Below are 12429 nucleotides of genomic sequence, written 5' to 3'. Positions count from 1 at the left end.
AAAGTATTTCAAAATAAAAAGTTAAAAAAAAAACAAAAAGCTGTGCAAGGATTAAATGAGTTAACATATACAGCACTTAGAATGAGTTAGCACCTAGTGGGTACATATACTATATATTGCTGCTATTATTTTCTAACCTTGTAAACTATATGATATCTATCTTAAAACAAATAATTACAAGTAGGAAGGGTGTTTTAAAAAGTAGAAGAGTTACAGGGTACAAAGAGGAGGGGTATGCAGGGAGGAAAGCCTGAGGAAACAGCATAAATAGGCTGATACCTAAAGGATTGGTTAGCCAAGAGGTTTTGGGAGTTTAAGATTGCTTTTTATTTATTTTGTTTTGGGTGGTGGGAAACAAGAGAATTAAATGCATAAAGTTAGGGAGGGTCAGTGTTAAAGGGCTTCAACTTTCTGCTAAGACCAAATGGAAGTAATCTGAAAGGTTTTTCAACTTGGGAGAAAAGGAAACCTGATCAGAAAAGCAGTTTTAAAAATCAATGGAGAAAACTAAGATGGTGGCTAGGTGAGACAGGGCAAAAAAACACCTCCATGAAAAACACTAGATTAAACCAGAAAGGGACCCAGAATACCGGTTACACAGCGATGCACCAGCTGGATGAGGTCTGCTAGTTCCACAGGGGCCGTATACTTGGTGAAACCAGGAGTCTGCATTCTGAAATGAGTGAGTAAGCTGGCCGGAAGACCCGCAGCCACGCGGCAGTCTGGGGAAGCCAGGGTTTGGCATTTGGAGACCGATTAAAAAAAAAGGGGGAAAAACCCAGGAGCAGCTCCAGTTGCGATAGTGGGAACCACGCAGTAAAACACAGCAAGAGGGGGCTGGGCCGGCCTCTCGGTGTCTAGACTGGAAGATAGCCCGCTGCAGATACCCTCGGGGCCGGGGGAACGGAGGAGAGAGCCGGAAGAAGAAAGAAACCCCGCAGCTAGCAGCGGGCTCCTCGGAGGGCTGGATAAACTCCTGCCCAGGGCTGTGCCCACAGCCCAGAAACCCACCAGTTGTCCCGGAGTTGGGAAGGAAGAACTGCACGAGGAAGGGGGTGTTGAGAAGCCCCATTTGGCCATTTTTACATCAGGCTGAAAGCACCCAGCATGGCCCGGTGGCCCGGGGCTTCCCTTGAGGGACGGCGCGCACTGGTGACGTAGAACGGCATTCCCTTGGCTGAGCTCCTGGAGGATCACGGCTGGGGGGGGACCCGCTCGGAGAACCCAGGGACACTACACCAAGTCCGGTGGTTTCTGGGACAGCGCGAGAGAGGGTCTGGGGCTGAAATGAAACGAAAGCTTAGACTCTTGCGGCGTCCTTGAATCTCCGGGAACCTGGGGGAATTGAATATTAAAGCTGTCCTTCCTCTCTGGACACCCGTACACACGCCCCACATTCAGGGCGGATGGCTCCAGCAACACACCCAAACTGAGTTCTCCAACTGAACCCCACAAGAATCATTTCCCCACACACTGCGGGAACAAGGTGAAGAACTGACTTGAGGGGTATAGGTGACGCACAGATGCCATCTGCTGGTTAGTTAGAGAAAGTGTATGCCACCAAACTGTGTTTCTGAAAAATTCGATAGGTATTTTTTTTTTACAATTTGAAAGAACCCTATCAAGCAAAGCAAATGCTAAGAGGCCAAAAACAACAGAAAATTTTAATGCATATGATAAAACCAGACAATATGGAGAATCCAACTCCAAACACACAAATCAAGATTTCAGAAGAGACACAATACCTGGCACAATTATCAAAGAAAGACAGTCAAGGAATGAAAACATGGCAAAGGATTTAAAGGATATCAAGAAGACCATGGTCCAGGATATAAGCGACATAAAGAAGACCCAAGAAGAGCATAAAGAAGACACTGCAAGAGTAAATAAAAAAAAACTGTTGGCCAAATTAAAAAGACTCTGGATATTCACAATACAAGATTAGAGGAAGCTGAACAACATTTCAGTGTCCTAGAAGTCCACAGAAGAGAAAATGAAAGAACAAAACAAAGAATGGAGAAAAAAATCGAAAAAATTGAAATGGATCTCAGGGAAACGATAGATAAAACAAAACGTCCAAACTTAAGACTCATTGTTGTCCCAGAAGGGGAAGAGAAGGGTAAAGGTCTAGAAAGAGTATTCAAAGAAATTGTTGGGGAAAACTTCCCCAACCTTCTACACAATATAAATACACAAAGCATAAGTGCCCACTGAACTCCAAATAGAATAAATCCAAATAAACCCACTCCGAGACATATTCTGATCAGACTGTCAAATACTGAAGAGAAGGAGCAAGTTCTGAAAGCAGCAAGAGAAAAGAAATTCACCACATACAGAGGAAACAACATAAGACGAAGTTGTGACTACTCAGCGGCCACCATGGAGGCAAGAAGGCAGTGGCATGACATATTTAAAATCCTGAGAGAAAAATTTCCAACCAAGAATACTTTATCCAGCAAAACTCTCCTTCAAATTTGAGGGAGAGCTTAAGTTTTTCACAGACAAACAAACGCTGAGAGACTTTGCCAATAAAAGACCTGCCCTACTTCAGATACTAAAGGAAGCCCTACAAACGGAGAAACAAAGGAGAAAGAGATATGGAGAATTTTGACATATATAGTACCTTACATCCCAAATCACCAGGACACTCATTTTTCTCTAGTGATCATGGATCTTTCTCCAGAATGGACCATAAGCTGGGACATAAAACAAGCCTCAAGAAATTAAAAAAAAAAAAAAAAAAAAAAAATTGAATATACTCAAAGCACATTCTCAAACCACAATGGAATACAAATAGAAGTCAATAATTTTTGAACTGTAACTCCACTATTTACTTCCTACATGATATAAAATACACAAACTCTAAGGACAAATCAGTGGTTTTGAACTCAATGTAAAATACTTAATTTTAGACAACTATATAAAGGTGGGGGAATGGAGGAGTATAGGAACATAGTTTATGTGTCCTATTGAAGTGAAGGTGATATCAAAGAAAAACAAGATTTTTATGGATTTAAGAGGTTAATTTCAAGCCCCACAGCAAACACAAAGAAACTATCAGAGAATACAACCATAAAGATGAAAAGTGGAGTATGGGTTAAGAGAAATGGGGGAAGGGGCAATGGGGAGTTAAGAAGTGAGCGTGGAGTTGCTGTTTGAGGTGAAGGGAAATTTCTAGTAATGGATGGTGGGAAAGAGCATTACAACATTCTAAATGGGATTAATCCCATTAATGGAAGGCTAGGGAGGGGGTGGAATGGGAAGATTTAGGCTGTATATATGTTTCCACAACTAGGAAACAAAAGAAAAAAAAAAAAAAGACAGTCTAAATAGAAGACAATTGAATGCCAAGGATGAACTTGGATGGGATTGGAGGATAGAGGACAGGTGGCTCAAAGGGGCACAGTTGAGACATAAGGAAAAGGAAATATAGAATGTAAGCTTTGTATCATTGTTGAATCTCTTGTACTTGTTAGCTGTGCTTAACAGGATTGCATGAAAGAATGTTCTTGCTAATTGGAAGTGTATACGTGAATTACAGTGTATGTTGAAGGATGTGTGCAGCTAGCTCTCATATGTTCAGAAGACAGAGCAATAGATGATGGATGATAGATACGGAGGGAAGGAGGGATGGAGGGAAAGAAACAGCAACATGACAGCATGTTAAAGTTGGTGGATTGAGCTATCGGGGGAGGGAGGTCAGGGTATGATGGAATTCTGTGTATGGGGTTAGTATTGTTTTTGCAACTGTTCCTATAACTTTGAATTTATTTCAAAACAAAAAAAAGGGAAAAAAAATCAGTGGAATGGAGAATAGAATTGGGGTGAGGGGGTGGTGAGGTTACATATAGACTACTGAATGTTCAAATCTAACTGCATTGATATCAGCATGCATTATGGTAGGGACAGTGAGAATTGAGAAAAAATGATTCAATATTTAAGAGGTATTTAAAAGGTATAATAAATAAAATAGGACGAAGGATTATTCCCAAACTTCTAGCTTGAGCAGTTGGTAGGACAGTGATTCCATTTACTAAGATGGGAACACCAGATGAAGAGAGGGTAATGGGGGAAATGAGCTCAGTTTAGACATATGTTTCAGATGCCTCCCATGTGGACATGTCCAGGAGGCTGTTGGATATACAGAAGAGGACTTAAGCAGTAGGGTCTAGACTACAGACATATATATGATGGTAACTAAAGCCAGCAAATGACTAGGTGGCATATAGCTAAAATGGGGAAGTGGGAATGGAAAGCTGAAAAGTTAAATAGTATTACAGTTCTGATTGTAAGTTCTTACAGCAGTCACATCTATTCCTGAGTTGTAATGGTACCTCTAAATTCTGAGATGCTGAGCTCTTTGCATATAACCTAGTTGGTCCCTGGAACTTCAAGTATCAGTGTGACATCTGAGATTCAGATCTAGAGTTCAGCAGCTATGAATGCCAGTATTACCTCATATACCAACTGTTAAAAAAGCTGAAAAAGAGTTCAGAATTCAATAAGAGATATGAATGAAGCAGATCTGGTTAGGACTGAGGCAAATCAGGCCAAAGGGTAAAGGACGATACTGACTGTGTTTGTTTGTTTGTTTTGCTTTTTTCTTTTTTTTTATTTTGAAATAAATTCAAAGTTATAGGAACAGTTGCAAAAACAATACTAACCCCATACAAAGAATTCCATCATACCCTGACCTCCCTTCCCCGACAGCTCATTCCACCAACCTTAACATGCTGTCACATTGCTATTTCTTTCCCTCCCTCCCTATCTATCATCCATCATCTATTGCTCTGTCTTCTGAACATATGAGAGCTAGCTACACACATCCTTCAACATACACTATAATTCACGTATACACTTCCCATGAACAAGAACATTCTTTTATACAATCCCCTTAAGCGCAGCTACGAAGAACAAGAGATTCAACAATGATACAAAGCTTACATTCTATATTTCCTTTTCCTTATGTCTCAACTGTGCCCCTTTGAGCCACCTGTCCTCTATCCTCCAATCCCATCCAAGTGCATCCTTGGCATTCAATCATCACCTACTTAGACTGTCTTTTTTATTTATTTATTTATTTATTTTTTCAGTTGTGGAAACATATATACAGCTTAAATCTTCCCATTTCACCCCCTCCCTAGCCTTCCATTAGTGGGATTGATCACATTTAGAATGTTGTAATGCTCTTTCCCACCATCCATTACTAGAAATTTCCCTTCACCTCAAACAACAACTCCACCCTCATTTCTTAACTCCCCATTGCCCCTTCCCCCATTTCTCTTAACCCAAACTCTACATTTCATCTCTATGGTTATATTCTCTGAAAATTTCTTTGTGTTTGCTGTGGGGCTTAAAATTAACCTCTTAAATCCATATCAATCTTATTTTTCTTTGATACCACCTTCACTTCAAAAGGACACATAAACCATGTTCCTATACTCCTCCATTCCCCCACCTTTATATAGTTGTCTAAAATTACGTATTTTACATTGAGTTCAAAACCACTGATTTGTCATTAGAGTTTGTGTAATTTATATCATGTGGGAAGTAAATAGTGGAGTACAGTTCAAAAATTATTGACTTCTATTTGTATTCCATTGTGGTTTGAGAATGTGCTTTGAGTATATTCAATTTTTTTTTTTTTTTTTAATTTCTTGAGGCTTGTTTTATGTCCCAGCTTATGGTTCCTTCTGGAAAAAGATCCGTGATCACTAGAGAAAAATAGGTGTCCTAGTGATTTGGGATGTAAGGTATTATATATGTCTGTTAAAATTCTCCATATCTCTTTCTCCTTTCTGTTGTTTCTCTGTTGGTAGGGCTCCCTTTAGAATGTGAAGTAGGGCAGGTCTTTTATTGGCAAAGTCTCTCAGCGTTTGTGAAAAATTTAAGCTCCTCTTCAAATTTGAAGGAGAGTTTTGCTGGATAAAGTATTCTTGGTTGGAAATTTTTCTCTCAGGATTTTAAATATGTCATGCCACTGCCTTCTTGCCTCCATGGTGGCCGCTGAGTAGTCACAACTTCGTCTTATGTTGTTTCCTCTGTATGTGGTGAATTTCTTTTCTCTTGCTGCTTTCAGAACTTGCTCCTTCTCTTCAGTATTTGACAGTCTGATCAGAATATGTCTCAGAGTGGGTTTATTTGGATTTATTCTATTTGGAGTTCAGTGGGCACTTATGCTTTGTGTATTTATATTGTGTAGAAGGTTGGGGAAGTTTTCCCCAACAATATCTTTGAATACTCTTTCTAGACCTTTACCCTTCTCTTCCCCTTCTGGGACAACAATGAGTCTTAAGGTTGGACGTTTTATTTTATCTATCGTTTCCCTGAGATCCATTTCAATTTTTTCGATTTTTTTCTCCATTCTTTGTTTTGTTCTTTCATTTTCTCTTCTGTGGACTTCTAGGACACTGAAATGTTGTTCAGCTTCCTCTAATCTTGTATTGTGAATATCCAGAGTCTTTTTAATTTGGCCAACAGTTTCTTGTATTTCCGTAAGATCTTCTATTTTTTTTATTTACTCTTGCAATGTCTTCTTTATGTCGCTTATATCCTGGACCATGGTCTTCTTGATGTCCTTTAAATCCTTTGCCATGCTTTCGTTCCTCAATTGTATTTCTTTGATTAATTCTGTGAGGAACTTTGTTTCTTCTTGTTCTAGTTTGCTAATGCTGCTGGAAGGCAAAACACCAGAAATGGATTGGCTTTTATAAAGGGGGTTTATTTGGTTACACGGTTATAGTCTTAAGGCCATAAAGTGTCCAAGGTAACACATCAGTAGATGGGTACCTTCATTGGAGTCTGGAAAACCTCTGTTAGCTGGGAAGGCACGTGGCTGGCGTCTGCTCCAGAGTTCTGGCTTCAAAATGGCTTTCTCCCAGGAAGTTCCTCTCTAGGCTGCAGCTTCTCTCCAAAATGTCACTCTCAGTTGCTCTTGGGGCATTTGTCCTCTCTCAGCTTTTTCAGAGCACAAGTCTGCTTTCAATGGCCATCTTCAAACTGTGTCTCATCTGCAGCTCCTGTGCTTTCTTCAAAGTGTCCCTCTTGGCTGTAGCTCCTCTTCAAAATGTCACTCACAGCTGCACTCAGTTCCTTCTCTTTGAGTCAGCTCATTTATATGGCTCCACTGATCAAGGCCCACCCTGAATGGGTGGGACCATGCCTCCATGTGAATATCTCATCAGAGTCATCACCCACAGCTGGGTGGGGCAAATTTCAAGCAAATCTAATCAGCACCAAAACGTCTGCCCCACAAGACTACATCAAAGATAATGGCGTTTGGGGGACACAATACATTCAAACTGGCACACTTCTGATAACTTGTTTTATGTGTTTGGAGTCGGATTCTCCATATCGTCTGGTTTTATCACATGCATTGAGATTTTCTGTTGTTTTTGGCCTCATGGCATTTGTTCTGCTTGACAGGGTTCTTTCAATTTGTAAAAAAAGAAAACCTATCTAATTTTTCAGAAACAGTTTGGTGACGTACACTTTCTCTAACTAACCAGCAGATGGCGTCTGTGAGTCACCTATACGTCTCAAGTCAGTTCTCTACCTTGTCCCTGCGGTGTGTGGGGAACTGATTCTTGTGGGGTCCAGCTGGAGAACTCAGCCTGGGTGTGTTGCTGGAGCCGTCCGCCCTGAATGCGGGGCGCTTGTATGGGTGGCCAGGGAGAAAGGACAGCCTGAATATTCAAATCCCCCCAGTTCCCGGACATTCAAGGCCACCGCAAGAGTCCAAGCCTTCATTTCATTTCAGCCCCAGCCCCTCTCTCTCGCTGTCCCACAAACCACCGGACTTGGCGTAGTGTCCCTGGGTTCTCCAAGCGGGTCCCCCCGCCCAGCCGCGATCCTCCAGGACCTCTGCCAAGGGAATGCCATGCTACAATCACCAGTGCGCGCCGTCCCTCAAGGGAAGCCCTGGGCCACCAGGCCATGCCGGCTCACTTTCAGCATGATGCAAAAATGGCCGAACGGGACATCTCCACACCCTCCTCCTTGCACAGTTCCTCCTTCCCAGCTCCGGGACAACTGGCGGGGCTCTGGGCTGTGGGCACGTCCCTGGGCAGGAGTTTATCCAGCCCTCCCGGGAGCGAGCTGCTAGCTGTGGGGTTTTCTTTCCAGCTTCTGGCTCTCCCCTCCGTCCTGCTCCGTTCCCTGCAGCGGGCTATCTTCCAGGCCAGACACCGAGAGGCCGGCCCAGCCCCCTCTTGTGTTTTACTACGTGGTTCCCACAATCGCAGCTGCAGCTGCTCCTGGGATTTTCCCTTTTTTTTTTTTTTTTTTTAATTAAAAGAGCCCGTCAGTCTCCAGACACCAAACCCTGGCTTCCCCAGATCGCCACACGGCTGCGGGACTTCCAGCCAGCTTACTCACTCATTCAGAATGCAGACTCCCAGTTTCCACCAAGTATACAGAGTCCCTGGGAACTAGCAGATCTCATCCAGCTGGCACATCAGTGTAACCGGTATTCTGGGTCAGTCTCTCATTCTTATCTAGTGTTTTTCACAGAGGTGTTCCTTCGCCCTGTCTCACCTAGCCGCCATCTTAGTTTCTCCCTTGTTTGTTTGTTTTTAGTGTAAAAAACAGATTTGTTTATTTGTTTGACCAGTCTGCTGCTAATTATATCCTCATAAGTATATGAAAATTCTTTGATATTTTATTGTTGCTTTGTGTTTTTTTTTTAATCAGTTTTATTGAGATATAGTCACACACCATACAGTCATCCATGGCGTACAATCAACTGTTCATAGTATCATTATATAGTTGTGCATTCATCACCTCAATCTATTTTTTGAACATTTTCCTTATACCAAAAAAAAAAAAAGAAGAAAAAATAAAAGTAAAAAAGAACACCCAAATTATCCCCTACATCCCACCCTATTTTTGATTTAGTTTTTTAGTTTTTGTCCCCATTTTTCTTCTCATCTGTCCATACACTGGATAAAGGGAGTGTGAGTCACAAGGTTTTCACAATCATACTGTCACCCCTTGTAAACTACATTGTTATACAATCGTCTTCAAGAGTCAAGGCTACTGGGTTAGAGTTTGATGGTTTCAGGTGTTTGCTTCTAGCTATTCCGATACATTAAAACCTAAAAAGGGTTATCTATATATAGTGCATAAGAATGCCACCAGAGTGACCTCTCCACTCCATTTGAAATCTCTCAGCCAGTGAAACTTTATTTGTTTCATTTTGCATCCCCCTTTTGGGTCAAGACGATGTTCTCATTCCCCGATGCCGGGGTCCAGATTCAACCTCAGGAGTCATGTCCTGTGTTGGCCTAGGAGATTTACAAACACTCTGAGAGTCAGGTCTCAAGTGGGGGGGGGGGGGCAGTGAGTTCGTCTGCCGAGTTGGCTTAGCTGGAGAGGGCCACATTTGAGCAACAAATTATAACAATTATAAACAGGTTTAGCCTCTCCTTTGGCAGTAACGAACTTCATAAGGGCTAGCCCCAAGACAGAGGGCTCAGCATACCAAACCGGATACTGACTGTGTTTTAAAACTTCAACTTCTATGTGAAAACAAGGGAAGAGATATTTATTTAGTTCAGTATCTGTAGCACACGAATAATTTAACTTCTACAGTCATTTATTCAAATATTATGATTACATGGGACTTTGAATAGGAGTGAGATCTGGTAGGGTTTGTACAGGTTAGTGCGAAATCTTCATACCTCCCAAAAGTAATTTGGGCAGAGAGTAAAAAATGGATTTACAGGTCCCCCCCCAGGGAACTGGGGAAAAATGTGGGAAACATTAAACTTCCCCACCTGGGGAATTACTGATACTCTCACAAGCATTGACGACTACCAATTTAGTAGGCCAAGCCCTTGATCCTGGGGATTGCCCTTATGAAGCAAAAGAAGAAGCTAAGCCCTTATGAGCAAAGGAGAACCTCTTCTGTTGCTCAGATGACGCCTCTCTCTCCAAGCCCACTAGGCAGGTAAATTCACTGCCCTCCCCACTATGTGGGACACGACTCCCAGGAGTGTAAATCTTCCTGGCAACATGGGACATGACTCCTAAGGATGAGCCTGGACCCAGCATCATGGGATTGAGAAAGCTTTCTTGACCAAAAGGGAGAAGTGAAATGAAACAAAATAAACGTTTCACTGGCTGAGAGATTTCAAATGGAGTGGAGAGGTCACTTTGGTGGGCATTCTTACGCACTATATATAGATAAACCTTTCTAGGTTTTAATATATCGGAATGGCTAGCAGTAAATACCTGAAACTGTCGAACTGTAACCCAGTAGTCTCGATTCTTGAAGATTACTGTATAACTTTAGCTTACACAGTGTGACTGTGTGATTGTGAAAACCCTGTGTCTCAAATTCCCTTCATCCAGTGTATGGACTGATGAGTAGAAAAATGGGGACCAAAAGTAAATGAAAAATGGGGGGATGGGATGTTTCAGGTGTTCTTTTTACTTTCATTTTTATTCCTATTTTTATTTTTGGAGAGTAATGAAAAATGTTGAAAAATTGATTATGGCAATGAATGCAACAATTATATGATGGTACTGGACTATATCATACGTGAAATATATCTCAATAAAACTGAATTTTAAAAAAGTTCACCTCATATTTGAATCAGTATGCACAAGTAATCTGTGTAGTTTAGAGGATTGGGGAAATGCCACTCGTCTTGTTTGTTTTTGTGGATTTTGTTTTATTTTTTATTTTTTTCCAAAAAATGTATTCACATTTAAACACCAAGACTATCATAAGCAAACTACTGCTAAGCCTTTTTTCACTTAAAGCACAATAGTTCTGGGAGCTAATGATGATTTACTTTGGATGGATTGTACGCAGTATGAATATATCTCAACAAAATTGCATTTAAAAAATTAAAAAAAAATTTTTTTAAAGTATAACAGATGGCGCATGCTCAAGAAAACAAAATACAGGACGTAAACGTGGAGTGTGAGCAAATTCCCAAAGAATTTAGGCACTCGAGAAACTCTGCAACATCACAGAAGAGTCTGCTATGTAGAAGGTCAAGAAGTAAGGACTATAATGTATATAGCGATGATGATATCTACAGTTGGGAATCAGAGGATATTTTGCTGAAGAACTTAAACAGTATATACAAGCTAAAGAAATGGCAAATACTACTCAGCTCTTACCAATTCCTAAAGGATCTATGAACAAAGATGGGGCGAGAGACACCCAGCAAGCCGTTAAACAAAAAATAAAAATAATAAAGCTGCTCAGAAGAATGGTAACAGAAGAAAATGAAGTGAAAATGGGTTGGCACTGGAAACAAAAGATCGAGTGCTTTCCTGAGGAAAATCAGCTTCCCGGAAGCGGATGATAAACACTAAGGAACAGGTGTGTGAAAAATGAACCAGGGATTCAACCAACCAACATACAGTAGAAACATAAAGGAAAACAAATTTGGTAAACATTTTCTTGAAAGGAAAAGTATCAGTATGATACATTTATCAGTATAAATTTATCAGTATAAATTTGATCATGATGCAGAGATAGAGAAGAAAAAAGTAAATGTGGTAAGTTTTATGTACAGGGATATTGTACCAGAGGTGAAAACTGTATTTGCATAGTGAATATCCATGCAAGTTTTACCATACATTAACGCAATATTACCAGGGAGAATACTGAAAGTTTTCTCATGCTCCACTGACCGCTGAAACACAAGAACTGCTCCTGCCAAGAGGACATGCCAAAAAACCCATGTAAGAAAGCAGGACAAGGGAGAGACAGTGAGGGCAGAAAACTGCACAAACAGGCACATTTAGGAGGGCAGAGGGGAAGTGGGGAGAATGGTATATATTTCTCCATAGGCAAAGAGGATGCCCCCAACTCATCCAAAACTGTGAAGTGCTATTGATCTCTGTGAAACTGACAAGATTCATTCATGTCATTTTAAAAATGAGTGTAGACTTTTTAGTTACTGTATGTCATTCTAAGATACATATTTATTTTCACATTTAACTATGAAATTGCAAGTATTTTACATTTGGTAGAATACCACATTTAACTAACAGGTTTTTTGCTTAATGATGCCTAAATGGTGGATCTTACTGTTAATGTGTTTAAATTTATCAAATATAATTTTTAACTGAAGTTATATACACATATATAGTAAAATAAAAGCTTACTGTGGGAAAAATATAAAATATAATTTTTAACTGAAGTTATATACACACATATAGTAAAATAAAAGCTTACTGTGAAAAAAAGTATAACAGTTCATTTGGAAAATGAAAAAACAGAGTTTTTAAAATGCTGTGCTCAGGGAAATTTTATTCAGAATTGTCACTGACAGAAAAAGGGTGCTAAAATCGGGCAATTCCTATTTTACCAAATATCCCAATTTCAGAGCAAAGGACTGATGTGATGATAGCAATATTTAAGAAAAAGTTGCTTACTGTATATTTTGGCCCCTCAGCATACAAGCT

General features: G+C 40.5%; 1 protein-coding gene and 1 pseudogene across 10 annotated transcripts in view; one reads left to right on the top strand and one right to left on the bottom strand.

The window, feature by feature from the left end:
• Positions 1–12429, bottom strand: part of BPTF (bromodomain PHD finger transcription factor) — a 164580-nt gene that overhangs the window by 101994 nt on the left and 50157 nt on the right. The window lies entirely within an intron of this gene.
• Positions 10885–11707, top strand: LOC119513780 (annotated as a pseudogene).

The sequence above is a fragment of the Choloepus didactylus genome, chromosome 18 (genome assembly GCF_015220235.1).
Source record: "Choloepus didactylus isolate mChoDid1 chromosome 18, mChoDid1.pri, whole genome shotgun sequence".
In the NCBI taxonomy this organism is placed as follows: Eukaryota; Metazoa; Chordata; class Mammalia; order Pilosa; family Megalonychidae; genus Choloepus; species Choloepus didactylus.
This window is presented reverse-complemented; position numbering and strand designations above follow the sequence as displayed.